The sequence below is a fragment of the Microcaecilia unicolor genome, chromosome 6 (assembly GCF_901765095.1).
Source record: "Microcaecilia unicolor chromosome 6, aMicUni1.1, whole genome shotgun sequence".
In the NCBI taxonomy this organism is placed as follows: Eukaryota; Metazoa; Chordata; class Amphibia; order Gymnophiona; family Siphonopidae; genus Microcaecilia; species Microcaecilia unicolor.
In genome coordinates, this window is record NC_044036.1 from 72,753,974 (window position 1) to 72,771,329 (window position 17,356).

The window sequence follows — 17,356 nt, forward strand, 5'->3', positions numbered from 1 at the left end:
GCACCCAACGCTGCAGGCCAAGAAGCATTGGAAGCTGCCACCAGCTGAGAGGTGGGAACCACCTCATCCATCCTCAGTCACCCAAATGGTGCAAAATAGCACGCTCTCTTGCCGCTTCAGCGCGGGAAACAGGCTGTTCAGGAAGCAGAGCATCCCCATTTCCCACCAAAGCCTCCGAGCACCCAGCCACATAAATTCCCACTGCAGACCGCCTCGTACGGCAATGGGAACATCTCTACCGATTCGCTGCAATAGAAAATCTGCAACATCCATGCATCAAAACTAACAGGAAGCACTCACCCAGAACATTCCGAGGCAGCAGCGGGACCTCCCAGAAAGATCAGTCTGCCGCCCGACCAGACACAGACTGAATACAGTAGTGCTAGGCAACCCAGAGAACACCTCATGGCATGGTTCCTCTCAGCAATCCCTCCCTGTTTCTTCCTTTTTTGTGCAGAGGCAAGAAAATAGTTTTTGTTTGATTTTTTTAAATGGTGAGAAAAGCTAGAGCTCACAAACCAGCACTAGGCACAGGGAGGCAGGGGATCACCAGATGAAGCAGGGACCCAGGACACTGAATATGCCCCCCTAGCCAAACACCCCTAACTCAACTGGTCAACAGGGCCCAGGAGAAGCCCCAACAAAAAAAATCCAGAAGCTGCTGCAGAGCCTTCTACCACCTGCTGGATACAGAGATATACTGAATGAAGGAGAAGCTGGCCGTCTGGTATCACTGCCTTCACTTCATTAACTCTATCTCCACAAACCACCAGTACCTGGATTCATCTGCTGCAGAGGCTAAAGAATAAAAGATAATCAGCATTGGGCTCCAAGAGGTTTAGCTCTGATACAACATGCCCTGGGAGAAAATGAGCCATAGATGTTACCCTATGAAACACCTATTTATTGCAGCCTCAAGATTGATATGCATATCAGCAGATGTGTCATTATATCACATCTCTTAAAATCTTAATCTGCAGACTTTGCTGAGTCAATTTTTGGCTAAAAACAGTCCCAACCTGCAGTTCATAAGGGGCTAGTAGGTGGTTATTATGCTGGCCTGCAGAAATTGCTTACTATGTCACGTACCCAGCACAAATTCACCAAGGTGGAGAACTCAAATTCCACAGGATAAAACAAAAGAAGACAAGTGGGAAATTGACCATGGACCAACGAGAGGGACAACCCTGATGCTTTAAGGACAATGTATTAATGAAAAGGCTGCAAAATAATAAGAGTAATACAAATGTTAAAGTATATACACCGAGGTGTATAAGGACCAGCCTGTAGGTGACAACTGGTTGAAAGTCTTCAATGTAGTATTCTTTCAATGTAAAAAATACTAAGGAAGGGTCTACAAGAGATACACCATGTTTATATACACATATACAGTGCACTCCATTTAAGTGCACATCGGATAAGCGCATGCTCTGTTTAACTGCATGCCGTACTTTGGTCCCGTTTTTGGCACCATCAATTTCTATGGGTACAAAAGTCGGTTTAGCGCACCACTGATAAGTGCAAGATTCGCTTATATGCATGGTTTAAGACCACTCCTATGCAGGAAAGACTCCGCATAAGAACGCGCATGGAATATAGAATCCGATTGGCACGTGACCACCAACGAAATTTCAAATTTACTGCCTCTAACAGCCACAGGCAAAATAAGTGAAAGAATGTTGTTAGAGCGTACACCGGGGGCGTCATTGCGGCGGAACTGTAAGACTAATACTGGCTGAACGAACATAAGTTCATAAAAAATTAGAAAACAAAGAAAGTCACGCATCTATTGCTAAAGAATATGGTGTCAATCCCAGTCAAATTTCAAGTGACTTGAAGCAGAAAGACCAGCTTCTGGAAGACTGGCAAAACAATACAAATCCACAATAGAAATGAAAAAGTGTGGGAAAAGCTGAGGAGGTAGAAGATGCTCTTCTTCGGTGGTTTTCTCAAGTCAGGAGCAGACAGTTTCCTGTCAGTGGTCCACTGCTTATGGAGAAAGCTAACCAGCTAGCAGAAAGTCTTGGACTGACTGAATTCAAAGCCACTGTTGGATGGTTGGAAAGATGGAAGGAAAGGAACAGCATAAAATTCAAGAAACAGCATGGTGAGAAACAAGACGCTGATGACTTTGGTGCTGAAAATTGGGTTGTTTCAGTTCTTCCTACCATCTTGAACGAGTTTGCACCTCATGACATTTTCAATGCTGACGAAAACGGTCTCTACTGGCAAGCGATTCCTGATGGAACACTTGCATTCAAACATGGCGAAACTACTGGAGGTAAAACAGAGGACCGACTGACAATCCTCCTTTGCTGCAATATGGATGGGAGTGAAAAGTTGGAACCCCTCGTCATTGGAAAGAGCAAACAGCCCCGTTACTTCAAGAAAGTTAAGCGACTTCCTGTGTCATACGAGGCTAACGCAAATTCGTGGATGACTGGGAAAATTTGGAAGCAGTGGCTGAAGAAGTTAGACACTAGAATGCGGGCACAAAAGCGTCAGATTTTGCTGCTTTGTGATAACTGTGCTGCACATAGGGATGATGTCAGACTGTCTAACGTCAAGGTGGTCTTCCTGCCACCAAACACTACCTCTCTGATCCAACCTATGGATCAGGGCATAATAGCCAATTTCAAACAACATTATCGGGCTCTTATGCTACGTCATCTGATGAGCGTTACGGATGACCAGACTGGGAAGGATAAACGTGCTGTTGAACTGGCTCGTAATCTATCACTGTTGGATTCCCTACATATGCAGAAAGAAGCCTGGAATCATGTTACACAGGCAACCATTGTGAACTGCTACAAGCGGGCAAGCTTTGTTAAGGATGTGGAGAGGGACGAAACAGATGCAGCTGTTGCAAACGTGTCAGATGAAGAGGTTATTGACATCCCAGCCGGTGATACTGAAGAGGAGTTCCATTGCTACATAGCTGTTGATTACGATCTACAAACAGATGAACACAGCACTGATGTCGAGATATGCGCCTACTTGCAGGCAACAACGGCTGATGATGGAACAGATGAAGAAATGAGCAGCGAGGCACATGCTGATGAAATTCAACAATCTCCCCATGTCACTTTTGCAAGAGCGCTGGAGAGTCTCAACACCGTGCGGACCTATCTGGAGGCCACTGAATGTCAGTGCTATGACAGTTTTTACCGTCTGGCAGATGTAGTGTATGGAACTCACAGACCCAAGAGTGTACAGAGGACTATAACTGATTACTTCAAGTAAGCCTAATGTCAGTTAACTGAGACTGTATACTGTACGTATAATAACAGTACTGTACATATGTTTATCAGATGTCAAGCTTCTTTGGGTCACAACGGTTAAGTGCACGCTCTGGTTAACTGCATGCATTTATTTGGTCCCAGGCCCTTGCACTTAAGCGGATTGCATAAATATATATATGCAATAGCTCCAAAATGTAAAATCTAACTTATGTAACAGATGCATATATCTAATATAATAAAACGCACCGTGAACGTTCTGAAGACAACGTTCTGTGAAGCCGGAAGCTTGAAGCCGGAAGTCTGAAGCCTTGAAGCCTGAAGCCTTGAAGCCTTGAAGCCATCTGACGTCACTCCCAGGCTGAGGCTGAAGGGTTCGGGGATTCGTGGTGTGAAGCCTCCCTTCAAGCCAGCCAGCCAGCCGTCTCTGCCCCGCCCTCGCGACAAAACAAACAAATCCGGAAGCGAAACGTCAGGGAAGGAGGCGGCGCTCCCGACGTCTAGCCTTCCCTTCGCTGTGTTCCGCCTTCAAAACAAGGCGGAACACAGCGAAGGGAAAGCTAAACGTCGGGAGCGCCGCCTCCTTCCCTGACGCTTCGCTGCACGAACCGCCACGGAGGTAAAGTTAAAAAGAATTAAAAAAAAAAAAAGGGAGGCATGGATGCGAGGCATGGATGCGAAGGAGGGGGCATGGATGCGAAGGGGTGGGGGGGCATGGATGCGAGGGGGGGGCATGGATGCGAGGCATGGATGCGAAGGGGGGGCATGGATGCGAAGGGGTGGGGGGGCATGGATGCGAGGGGGGGCATGGATGCGAGGCATGGATGCGAAGGGGGGGGGGGAAGAAGAGGGCGGGCCAGGCTGGGACATGGGAGAGAGCGTAGCATGGATGCGAGGGGGGGGGGGTCATGGAAGGGCGAGAGGGGACTTGCTGGAAAAGGATGAATGGAGGCGGCAGGGGACAGAGGAGCATGGATTACAGAACAGGCCTCAGGCAGAGAGGGGAAATGCTGGATAGGGAAAAATGGAGGGGCCAGGTGACAGATGAGCATGGATTGGAAGGGCAGGACTCAGGGAGAGGGGAATTGCTGGATAGGGATGAATGGAGGGGACAGATGGGCATGGATGGATATGGATTACAGAGCAGGCCTCAGGCAGAGAGGGGAAATGCTGGATAGGGAAAAATGGAGGGGCCAGGTGACAGAGGAGCATGGATGGGCATGGATTGGAAGGGCAGGACTCAGGGAGAGGGGAATTGCTGGATAGGGATGAATGGAGGGGACAGATGGGCATGGATGGATATGGATTGCAGAGCAGGCCTCAGGCAGAGAGGGGAAATGCTGGATAGGGAAAAATGGAGGGGCCAGTTGACAGAGGAGCATGGATGGGCATGGATTGGAAGGGCAGGACTCAGGGAGAGGGGAATTGCTGCATAGGGATGAATGGAGGGGACAGATGGGCATGGATGGATATGGATTACAGAGCAGGCCTCAGGCAGAGAGGGGAAATGCTGGATAGGGAAAAATGGAGGGGCCAGGTGACAGAGGAGCATGGATGGGCATGGATTGGAAGGGCAGGACTCAGGGAGAGGGGAATTGCTGGATAGGGATGAATGGAGGGGACAGATGGGCATGGATGGATATGGATTGCAGAGCAGGCCTCAGGCAGAGAGGGGAAATGCTGGATAGGGAAAAATGGAGGGGCCAGTTGACAGAGGAGCATGGATGGGCATGGATTGGAAGGGCAGGACTCAGGGAGAGGGGAATTGCTGCATAGGGATGAATGGAGGGGACAGATGGGCATGGATGGATATGGATTGCAGGGCAGGCCTCAGGCAGAGAGGGGAAATGCTGGATAGGGAAAAATGGAGGGGCCAGGTGACAGAGGAGCATGGATGGGCATGGATTGGAAGGGCAGGACTCAGGGAGAGGGGAATTGCTGCATAGGGATGAATGGAGGGGACAGATGGGCATGGATGGATATGGATTGCAGGGCAGGCCTCAAGCAGAGAGGGGAAATGCTGGATAGGGATGAATGGAGGGGGCAGGTGACAGACAAACATGGATGGCCATGGATTGGGAGGGCAGGGCTCAGGGACAGAGGGGAATTGCTGGAAAAGGATGAATGGAGGGGGCAGGTGACAGACAAACATGGATGGCCATGGATTGGGAGGGCACGGCTCACACTCTCTCTCTCTCATATACAATGTCTTTCTCACTCTCACACACTCTGTCTCACACTGTATCACATTCACTCTCTATGTGCCACACAGTCACTCACACACTCGCTTGGTCTCATACACTCACTCAAACAGAGAATCTGTGTCTCACACACACTCTCTCTCTCGCCCACACACACACACTCTCACTCACACTGTGTCTCACATACACACTTGCACACACTCTCATTCTCACACACACACTCTCTCACAAACACACTCACACCCAGACTCACGCTCTCTCTCACACAATCACACTTTCACTCCGACTCTCAAACAGTCACTCTCACATACACTCTCCCAAACATACACACTCCGAGGAAAACCTTGCTAGCGCCCGTTTCATTTTTGTCAGAAACGGGCCTTTTTTACTAGTTTATATATAAATGCATAAAAACGTGTGTTTGTTGTCCACGTTTATGTTCTAAGATGTTAATAGATAATGTTAAGAGCATAGATAACATGGTGAAACAGAGATTTTTTTTTGTTTTTTTAAATATCAGACCCGGTTAATGGTATATCTCTTGTAGACCCTTCCTTAGTGTTTTTTTACATTGAAAGGATACTATATTGAACACTGTCAACTAGTCACCTACAGGTTGGTCCATATACACCTCAGTATAAATACTTTTCTTTAACACTTGTATTACTATTATTTTGCACAGTCTTTTCATTAATAAATCATCCTTAAAGCATTAAGGTTGTCCCTCTCATTTCTGGAGTCCATGGTCAATTTCCCACTTGTTTTCTCTTGTTACTATGTCAATTATCCAGAGAATAGTAGATCAATGGTCTCAGGACTTTGGGACTTATACAGTGGAGCCTTGCCTACATAGCCTTAAGGATGGTCCATGTTTGGTTCAATTCCAAGTACTCCATTATAAATTCCTCATGCATATGTTTATACGCCCATCTATAGCAAAGAAGAGGAGTCTCCCTTCTGATGGGACTTATCTCAAGTATTAGACTGCTGATGCTTCATATAAACATATTTGGAATTGTCCTGGAATACAACTATTTTGGCATCAATTACAATTATAGTCACATCTGAGTACTATGCATCGTCGAATCGGGTGCCAACACTGCAACATTGTCTGTTGGATGATACTTTCACCATAGTGGAAGGTACACAAGATTCCAGTCCATTTCTTCATAAGGCTACCCTGATCGCTAAGCACTGTATAATGCTTCAGTGGATTCATCCAGATCCTCCCACCCATACACAGTGGCATAAACAGATGTATGAAACCCTTAACATGGCGTGTATGTCACTCAATCTCAAAGACAGTAAGGCTAATAAGCACTTTCTACAGATATGGATGCCTTATCTGCATACACTGAGTGTACGTGGGAGGTCTGCCTGAATACTTTGGAGATCTTATTGAAAAGATGCCCCTTTATTGCACAGATAGCTCCTTATGCCTCTGGACAGGTTTGGGGATTCATGTTACAATTTTCTGTGTTTTTACAAGCTGTGTATTTTATCTGTTCTGTAATATACCAATAAAGATAATCCTATATAATAATTCTCACCACCAGCGTTCTAATGTGGGACTGCCTGTGTCCATGGCTCCTGGAGTTGCTGAGCAAGGCTCCGTAGCCAGGATGACGTCACTCACAGCTGATTCCAAGGCAAGGGGAGGAGTACCTACTCCTTCCCCTGCCTGGGAATCAGCTGTCAGTGCGCTGCTCCCTGCCACTTTGGCACATCAAAAAACTACAAGCGCGGAAACAAAGAACCCCCCCCCCCTCGGCGCATCACCCAAGCCCCCCCCCCCCGGGCACATCAAACACCCCCCCCAAGCACATCAAACACCCCCTCCCCCACAGCCACCCATGTCCACTGACCCTCCCCTCCCCCCTGCCCCCATGTCCTAAGACCCTCCTCTCCCCCTGCCCCCTTGCAGCCACCCATGTCCAGCGACCCTGCTCTCTCACCTGCCCCTCCTTTATTCACCCAGGTTGTGTTTAACGAAATCTTTGGGGCAGGCAGGAAAGATCCACATTCCTGCCTGCCCGCTGCTGGCGCTGACGCTCCCCCAATGCCGGATCGCTGTTCAAAATGGCCACCGATACTTACAAGGGCGGCCTCCAAGACTTCAACAGAAGTCTTGCGAAACCGCCATTGGAAGTCTCGGCGGCCAATTTGAACAGCAATCCGGAATCGGGGGAGCATCAGCAGCGCCAGCAGCGGGCACGCAGGAATGTGGATCTTTCCTGCCTCCCCCAAAGATTTCATTAAACACAACCTGGGTGGATGAAGGAGGGGCAGGTGAGAGAGCAGGGTCGCTGAGCATGGGTGGCTGCAGGAGGGGGTGAGGGGGGTCCTAAGACCAGAAAGGTGGAGGTGAGAGGGGTCCTCAGACCAGAAAGGTGGAGGTGGAAGGGGTGCCCACTCCTCTCTATCACACACTGTCTCCGACACACTCTACATCTCTCACACACACTCCGAGGAAAACCTCGCTAGCGCCTGTTTCTTTTCTGACAGAAACAGGCCTTTTTTACTAGTTTCCTATAAAATGTTATTAGGACCAGTGGCAACATCTAGTGACAGCAATATGTGCTGGAGACCCGCTCTTGATTCTTGAGCCTGGCTCCTGCTACACAGGCTTTGATTTTGGAAACAGCATCCAACTAAAAGTGTGTTTTTATCTGGTACTGCAATAGTGAGAGCTTGACTCCCCCTGTGATTGGTCAATATCATAATATTTAAAAAAAAAAAAAAAAATATCCAAAACCAAAAACACATATTGAATTTTATGTTTGGATGGCTTATGTTGACTAAAGTGAAGCATAGGTAAAATGCGTTATTCTGAGATAGTTTAGTAATTGTATTATACAAGATAATGTTTTATTTTATATGAACTTGTAATTATAATTTCCATTAAAAAAAAAAAATCAGAGAAAGCAAATATAGCCAAATACATAATTGTCAATTATTGTCCTCAATCACCCAAATGGTGATTTGTGGACAGGAAAACTATTAAACAAAAAAGGAGAGGAAAAGCAACATAAACAAAAAAAAAAGAAAATAGGAGAGATACAGATTACTTGATAATGAGACAAAACAGCATATAGTCAACAATTCTGTCCCAAATAATTTCCTATTCTACACAAATTTATGGAGCCCCTTTGATCACAGGAAACATTCAGTATCCTACAACTTCAAACAACTCAGAAACTTAGGGGCCCTTTTACTAAACCGCATAAGTGTGGGCACCAAAATGGAGTTACCACACTACTACTGCGTGGCCCTTGCAGTAATTTCATTTTTGCGCGCATAGCTGATGTGCGCCAATGTGGCATTTGGCGCACGTATGTCATTTGCACCCGTGCATGAAACTTTACCACTAGGTCAATGGCTGGCGGTTAAGGTCTCAAGACTCAAAATGGATGAACAGCAATTTTGACACGCCCATTTTTTTAAAAATGTTAAAAAGGGCTTTCGCACAGGTGTGTGAAAAATGGATTGGCGCTCAACCAAAATCCACACCTACACTACTGGAAGCCATTTTTCAGCGCACCTTAGTAAAAGGACCCCTTAAGAGGGAAAAAATGCACCACATGATATTTCAGAGCTAAAAAGGCCTTACATCTCTCCTAAAAAAACTAAAAATATAAATGTTATGTCCCCAAAAGGTGGCAACCTTAAAGGTCTTAAAATCTAATTCCTGTCATAGCTCTGAAGCAAACAATTGAATCAACATAGCTTTGGTCCCGTCATTCTTCTGTGAGGTTTCCAAAAAGCCACTAAGATCTAAACTGTCAGTAGAACAGTGGCAAGTTCAGGATCTATTTAAAATCCACATAAAACATCTTTGAAACCAGGAGGACAATGCCTTTAGGAACCTGTAAAACTTTCATACAATATCAACTAAACATATGCCTAGGTGAAGAAAAAGGAGATAAAAGAAAATCTGTAACTTGCACGTTCAGACATCTATAATAGTTCTTCATTTCCTCCATTTTTTCCAATGTACATAATTTTTCATCTCTAATAAGAGCAGCATTACAAGATTGCAAGGACAGTAAGAAAAAAAAAAGGGGGAAATGGGACTTGATATACTGCCTTTCTGTGGTTTTTACAACTATATTCAAAGTATATTTGTACCTGGGGCAATAGAGGGTTAAGTGACTTGCTCAGAGTCACAAGGAACTGCAGTAGGAATTGAACCCAGGTCCCCGAGATTAAAGTCCACTGCCCTAACCACTAGGATACTGCTCAAGTTATCAATGTGAGCTACTGGTTAAATGTGTTATTTTACCCTAAGTCATGCTATTTTAGCACTGTGTTTAATTGCATAAAATGGGACCCTGTGCTAAAATAGTCTGACTTGGGACAACCATTAAGACATGATAAAATAACCCCTTGATAACTCCTCCTCAAATTACTGTTTGAGAGTCACAAACCTTCCCCATATTCTTCCAATACACTTTCACAGTTGAGTGGAGAGTCTGAGCAGAAGAAAAAATATATATAGCCAGAAAACAAAATTTAAGAATTAAGAAATCTACAGAATTCAGAGTATCCCACATACAGTCCAATGTTACTACAGAAGTTTTATCAACCCCGATAAGATGCTTTTCAATCCAGTACATCCTCCTTCAATAGCCACTTGGGTCCCACCCTACACCACTCCAACTATATGTAGCCAGACCAGCTTCAGTATCCAGTCCCATCTGGTTCAAGGAGGACAAAAGCATCGGCATGGACACCCTTTTCCATGCCAAAAACTACTCTGACTGTGGTATAGAGTCCTTCTCCACATTGCCAGTATAACCACACAAGAACTTCCAGGTCTCAGCGAGGCCTCGCATTATTGGAGTCAGCCCCCCACCACCACACATCATACCCAGACTCCAAAAATTAATCTCTGCATTCCAATGCCAGTGGAAAGAATCCAGGCAACACAGATTGCACCAGAATCAGAGAGAAACAGGAGGGTAAATTGTGGGCCTTGCATTTGACTAGGTGCCAAATCCCAACCACACAAACTTAAAAATTCAGTCCAAGACACCGATGCCAACAGAGCTCAATGCCATACATCTGCACGCATCACAATTGTGGACCTCTTCCTATAATATTGTTTTTAATGTTTGTTGTAAATAATTGTTTGCACTTTAACTCATTCTAGGTTTTAAAGAAGGAACACGAAATCAAAATTTGAAAGCAATTAAAAAAAAAAAAAAAGATACGCCTCCTAAGTTATTAGGAATCATGTATGGTATTTCTCTCATCTGTCCTTTCCACTAAAAACTGATTCCTGAATCATGTACATGACATTTAGTGCATAAGTAGCTTCTCCAGAATTATCAGACCCACTAAGCTAATGGCCCTAGGCCAGTAGCGTAGCCAGAGGGCTGATTTGAGGTGGGCCTGAGCCCAAGGAGGGTGGGCCTGAAGATTCATCTCTTCTTCACCCCCCCCCACTACCCTCCCACTGCAGCAGCCGCCGCAAAAAAAATGCACATCTTCCTACCCGCCACTGCTGTACGGAACCAGACAATCTTCATCTGCAGGGTAGTGAAGACGTACTCTCCCATTTTTAAGCTTGTGGCTCTTGTTGTGTTGTGGGCTCCCACCTTGTCCCGCGAGTCCGGCACACAGTTTTTTTTCCTCCCTGCTTCTGCCGCGGTGCTTCTTAGTACTGACATGCTGCGCTACCAGCGATTCACAGACACGGGCTTCCCTCTGCCGCGTGCTTCCTGCCCTAACAGGAAGTTGCATCGGCGAGGGCGGGATGCGGAAGAGCGAACGCTGAAGCCGGCCTGTGTGTGTGCGAATCGCTGACAGGTAGTGGAAGTGCACACTAATAATCTTAAGCTGGAACTTGGAAGCACCGCGGCAGAAGGACAAAAAAAAAAAAAACAGAATTGAAGGACTCGCCGGATGGGAGTGGGAGCAGAGGGAAGGGAGCGAGCCAGCTAGGGATTGGTTGGAGACATCGAATGCACCATTCCTGGGTGGGCCTTGGGCAAAAGTAGGCCCACCCGTGGCTACGCCCCTGCCCTAGGCAGATAATAAAATGGTACATGGGACTCTTGGCTTCTCTGTTTCTCTACCTGAGTCACATGTACTTCAAGTCAGTTATACTTGTAATCGTATAAGCTTTATAAAATAAGAAAATTTGAAAAACAAACATTGTTAGAACAACATGGCTTAGAGCCAAGAATAATGTCTACGCCAGGAGCCAAGGATTGCTCTCTCAGCATTTTGACCAAGACTGAACACATACCGTTCTGCCTTCAATCTGCATGTTGCTAAACAATTATTGTAGTCAATGTGGTTTCAAAAAATCTTATATATTGGTACTCATGAAAACACAATCAACTATATATGAGATTCCCATTCAATAATTATCAAGAACAGCATTTTATAGGACTATCAGAAGGTGGGTAGAATCGCTTTGTATTATGAGTTCAAGACACTTCACCACACCCGATTTCCTCATCAGCCCAGTTTTCATTTTCATAACTTTTTTTTAAACCTTTTTATAAAGTCACTTCTTAAACTTCTCCAGCTATAACAGAAGGTTCTGAAAAAAACAACAACAAAAAAAAAATTCACAAGCAATCCACCCCTCAATCAAATTCAACCATCAGCATACATAGGCCATCTTGCTCTCTCTACTTTGCAAACGTTTCTGGCATATCTTGCATATAAAGCTGCCACTTCTTCAAAGATAACTGCAGCGGCGGCAGCGTTCTGCTGCTAGCTATAAATAATGAAAAGTGGGTGACTTGCTTCAATCAAATTATGCCAAAGAGAACCAATCAAGCTCTTCATTCAACCCCCAGGTGCCACAGATTGTAGGTCATAGATTCAACGCTGTTCCTAAATCTTTCCAGATTACCACCCTCCTCCCCTACATCAGACACTATATCAATTCTCATCTCCGATATGACATCTAAATCCAACTTTGGACATTTTGCTGAAAACATCCAAAAAAATCAAGTAGTGAAAATAACCATTTTTTCAAACCAGAAAAACCTCTGTATTATTTCTTTGAAAATGACAGTTTCCTAGATGTTGTTGGGCTTAGTATGTCTATCTTTTTGAACCATTTTCAAAAATTAAAAAAAAAGTCCAAGTGAAACACACACAAATTCAAGCCACTGGGACCTAGGAGGAACCAGCTTTCCTAGTAGACTGGCCACACAGACATCCCAGCAGAGCAGTAGGACACCCTAGGGGCACTGCAATGGACTTCACACAAAAGATACTAGGTACACATCTCACCATTACCCCTTTACATTGTATGGTGAGCCCTTATGGGCCGCAGGTGTCACTTATGTATGTGAGTACAGTAGGTTTGGGAGTATTTTTTTTTTGGGGGGGGGGGGTGACACTTTCCAACACGTGTAATAGAATGAACTATGGGCCTGGTTCACCTTCTGTACAGTGCACTGCACCCACCACTAGGCTATTCCTGGAACCTGCTTGCCACTGTAATAGAACTGGACATAACATCTGAAGCAGTCGTAGAGGCTGGTATGTACTGTTTCATTTATATCTTGGCCGGGTAGAAGGGGATCTGTGACCACTGAAGAAGCAAAGGGATGTCATCCCTTTATACCTGCAGTAATCATCTGGTCATTTTGGACACTTTTGTGGCTTATTCATTAATAAAACAGGTCTACACCAAAATGTCTAACTTACAGCCCTGGATGTCTTTTGTTTTGTTCCATTATGGCAGAAAAATGTGCAAGTGTTACTTTAAAATAGGAGGTATCTGTCTTTTGGATTTTGCTAAAGCAGCTTGCAAAAATTACACAAAAGTATTGAAAAGGATTAGAGTTGTATACCGTAATGATTATTTTTGTTAGAAATACAGATTACAGGGTTTGAATCTGACACTGGCTTACAATCAGATTGTGCAGAGTTGTCAATTATACGGAAAAAAGAAAAAAAGGTGTTGCACCAGTCCATACTTGCCTCCAAATTTATGACATACTTCGTGCCTTCAGAAATGGCTGCTATTGGGATCATGTTTATAGAATGAAGAAAAACAAAACGAACAAAAAAAAAAACCTCAATAGCACAAGGTCTCTTACAAGCCAAGTTAAAACCAGAGCTCTGTTAGATCAAAACAAGCATAAATATGAAGACGGTACCATAACAATTATTTATAATGCAAATAACAAGACTAGACAAATCCAGGACTCCAGGTTTCTATGGTACTTAGACATTGGACATATTAGCTTTAAAAGTTGTAGTCAACAGTTTAAATATAAAAGAATTGTCTAACTGTAACATACCCTATTAGAAACAACGTGCTACAGTTGGAAACCAGAGTAGATGACAGTCTATATTGAAACAAACATAAGATTGCAGAATTGCAGGCAGAGAACCAAGGAAGCCAAATTCTGCAGACGCTCATTGTGACCAAGTTGTCACTTTATTCTCCACTGCCTCAAGTATCAGTTTAGACTGATTTCTTTGGGCACAGAAATAACTCATGTAGATGAATATAACTCATTTTGAGCTACAAATTTAATTTAATTAGTGGAGTGGAGGAGTAGCCTAGTGGTTAGGGAAGCAGACTTTGATCCAGAACTGGACTCAATTCCCACTGCAGTTCCTTGTCACTCCGGGCAAGTCAATTAACCCTCCATTGCCCCAGGTACAAATAAGTACCTATATATACTATGTAAACCACTTTGAATGTAGTTGCAAAAAAACACAGAAAGGCAGTATATTAAGTCCCATTTCCCTTTTCCTCTCCCTGTTTATATTCCGCCCAACCGGCCAGTTCAGGGTGGATTACAAAAATAAAACAATAACAGCAATATACAAAAGTATTTCAGAAATACATATTCTCAATAGATCAATACTACAATGCTGTGCAAATAAAACAAGAAGCAACAAAATTATAAATCAATATATCTTCAAAGCAGGGAAAAATATCACTTAGAAGAACTGACCAAATATTAATTGAATAACCACGTCCATATTTCAGCTGAACAGCATATAATTCTTAATATTACGAATATGTGGTGAGAGCAAACTCCAAAGTACTGTTCTTTTGCCTACCAATTTTCTTTGTAAATTGAAAACCACTGACCAATGAACTCTGAATTAGTTAACCAGTTTAATTTCTGCAACTGAGCACAAGCTTCATGAAGGAGTATAAAGTTTAAGAAAAACAGTTAAATAACCAGGTCTAAATCCATAAATAATTTTTAAAACAGACAAGCATTTTAAACTAAATTCTCACCCTTAAAGACAGCAGCCGAATCAAATAAGGGGTCAAAAGATCAAATTTCATTCCGCCTACAACCAGTTTTGCCAGAGTGTTCTGAACTGTTTGCAATCTGCGAATCTGTTTTTGTGGAAGCCCCATAAAAACCACATCACAGTAGTCCAGTGTGGAAAGAACCAGAAACTGAACAATCCATTTAAATTGATATTCCTTGATGTACCACTTAAGTCTCCTTAATAGTTTTAATTTGAAGAAACATTTCTGAACTACAGAACTTATATACAGTTCCATAGTTAACTGAGAAACCAGAATGACTCATAATAATTTCATTTCAATGGTACTTCTACCCCCTGTTTTAGGTTACGTCTCTGTCAAGGGTTTCCTACCCATAAAACGTTAGTCTTGGCAGCATTACTCTTAAAATAGCTCACAGACATCTAAACATAAATTGAATGAAAAACAGAGCTCATTACAATGAAAACGTTTTGATGTTTATTTACAAAACAAAAAAAAATAATAAATCTAATGTTAAAGTTGTTTTTTTCATTTTCTTGAGTTATAAGAGGTATTTCTTGATATGTGGAGGACAGAATGCCATTAATACACTACATGCACACATTGTTTAAGGAACAATTTTCTGAGAAGCTGCCTAGTTATTGAAACAAGAATAAAATGAGGACAATATTACAGAAAAAGGTGAGAAGCTTTTTTCCTTTTATCTGACCACAATAAAGATTACCTTCTACTCCCTCTTGACTGGGGGTAATTTACACCCCAGTGGATTGATTTTCCCCTCCCCATGTGGGAAAAATAGGTACACAAGGATTGGGCTACCTTTACAGAGCTACCAGAAGACCTAACTCGCCCCACCGACTATCAGGAGCATGCTTTCAGAATATCCATACTTTACTATGTGACCTTTCCATTATTAAGTAGAAGTTGTAAAATTGGGTGGGGGGGGAGAAAGAGTTGCACCCTCCCCCCTCCCAGGCTCTCTCCAATAGGGTGGAAGAGTTGCATTGGCTCCCCAAGTTCAGAACTATGGAGGAAACCAAAACCACATTCTGGGGAACAGTTTACTACTTTTGCTTCAACCCTCTTTTAGTTTATGAGAACACTATTACACACTACTAAAATCCGTAAGAGAGGAAATCCTGCAGTTAATCTTGGTTTCGACAGCACAGTTCAAAGCACTACACAGTACCAGGTAAACATTTTAGTCTTCTTATCATACCTGCTCTGTATTACTACTTACATACTACTCGGCATGAACCCCAAACAAAGCAGCTACTGACTCCTATCAGACACCCGCTGGCCAGAGACAACACACACACCATCCCGGTAAACGTTCCTGCACAACTCAGCACAACAGAATGGAGAATAAACAGCTGTCAAACACTACAGCCGTGGGGCCTCTCCCCAGCCCTCCTATAGGCCCGGGCAGACCCGCACCTCCCAACTCCTTTCCTCTGGTCAAGCTGGGGTGGGAGTAAAGGGGACACGCCGCCCGCCCCCTCCGGGTAATGAAAACTCGGCCAGGGCCAAACCCAGCTTATGCTGTCCCGCGGAGAATCTGCAGCAACTGCCCTCGCGCGGGCTCCCCCTTACCTTGGAAACGGTCCGAGGTGTCAGAGGTAAACATTAACTTCGCATACAGGAAGTAGCGGACGAGCGACCTAGCACTGCCTCAGATACGGGATTCTAGTTTTGCTCTTCGCCTCTCTCTCTCTCTCTCTCTCTCTCTCTTCCCTGCTCCCGACAGCCCGAAACTCGCAGCGCCTACAGCAACCACAGCTGACGTCAAGAGATACCAACGAGCATGCGCACAACCAGCCCAATAGTTATACCGTCCGGCCAGAGACTTGCGCCCAGCTGCAAGCCAGAACAGGAAGAGTCTCTGCTGCTGGACGCGCGGAGGGGGTGGAGTCTCTGGTCCCTTGAACTAGAGGAGCGAGCGAGCGAGAAAGCGGCTGGGTCAAGTCAAGTGTTCGCTCTGCACTGCAGTATACAGTGGTGGACTGAAACCCGATTGTTATTCACGTCTATCTGGCGGTCTTGTTTGTCCGCACTTCATCCCTGGCTGCCCAGAACACACTACTGTTGGAATGTGTTTAATGCTCAAAAACACGGATCTGATCCTGCTGAAGAGGATTGACGGCATAAACGAAATACTGGGCTGCTGCTTACAAGGGTACTGTGAGTCTGCAGGAAACTGTCTGCGTTGAACGCTGGAAATGGGCTAGGTAGGATGCATCAATCTGTCAGCGCCGTTTAACCATCGACTGCCAGTCATTATATTGGAAATCTTATGATTTCTTAGCAGCGTCCTTGATTCGCAGTACTTTAGGTTCTGAGAAAAAAATACGGACCGATCCAGAGCCGAGGAAGAACTCGGAGACCACAGAACTGACTTTCAACGATAAGAACCAACATCACAAGTAATATAGCCCTTTTGTTTCTGTGCCCTGCCCTACCTATGTGACACATTAGATCAATTTTAGTAGCCGCACATGTATACTCTGGATGAAAGGAGAAGCAGGGGTGATATGATACAGACGTTCAAATATTTGAAAGGTATTAATCCGCAAACGAACCTTTTCCGGAGATGGGAAGATGGTAGAACGAGAGGACATGAAATGAGATTGAAGGGGGGCAGACTCAAGAAAAATGTTAGGAAGTATTTTTTCACAGAGAGA

General features: G+C 44.4%; 1 protein-coding gene across 1 annotated transcript in view; it reads right to left on the reverse strand.

The window, feature by feature from the left end:
* EVI5 (ecotropic viral integration site 5) overlaps positions 1 to 16,449 on the reverse strand; it is a 330,825-nt gene extending 314,376 nt beyond the window's left edge. The window contains 1 exon segment of the mRNA XM_030205945.1: positions 16,269 to 16,449. The gene's annotated coding sequence lies outside the window, so the exon portion shown is untranslated.
* Between the last annotated feature and the right edge of the window lie 907 nt (positions 16,450 to 17,356).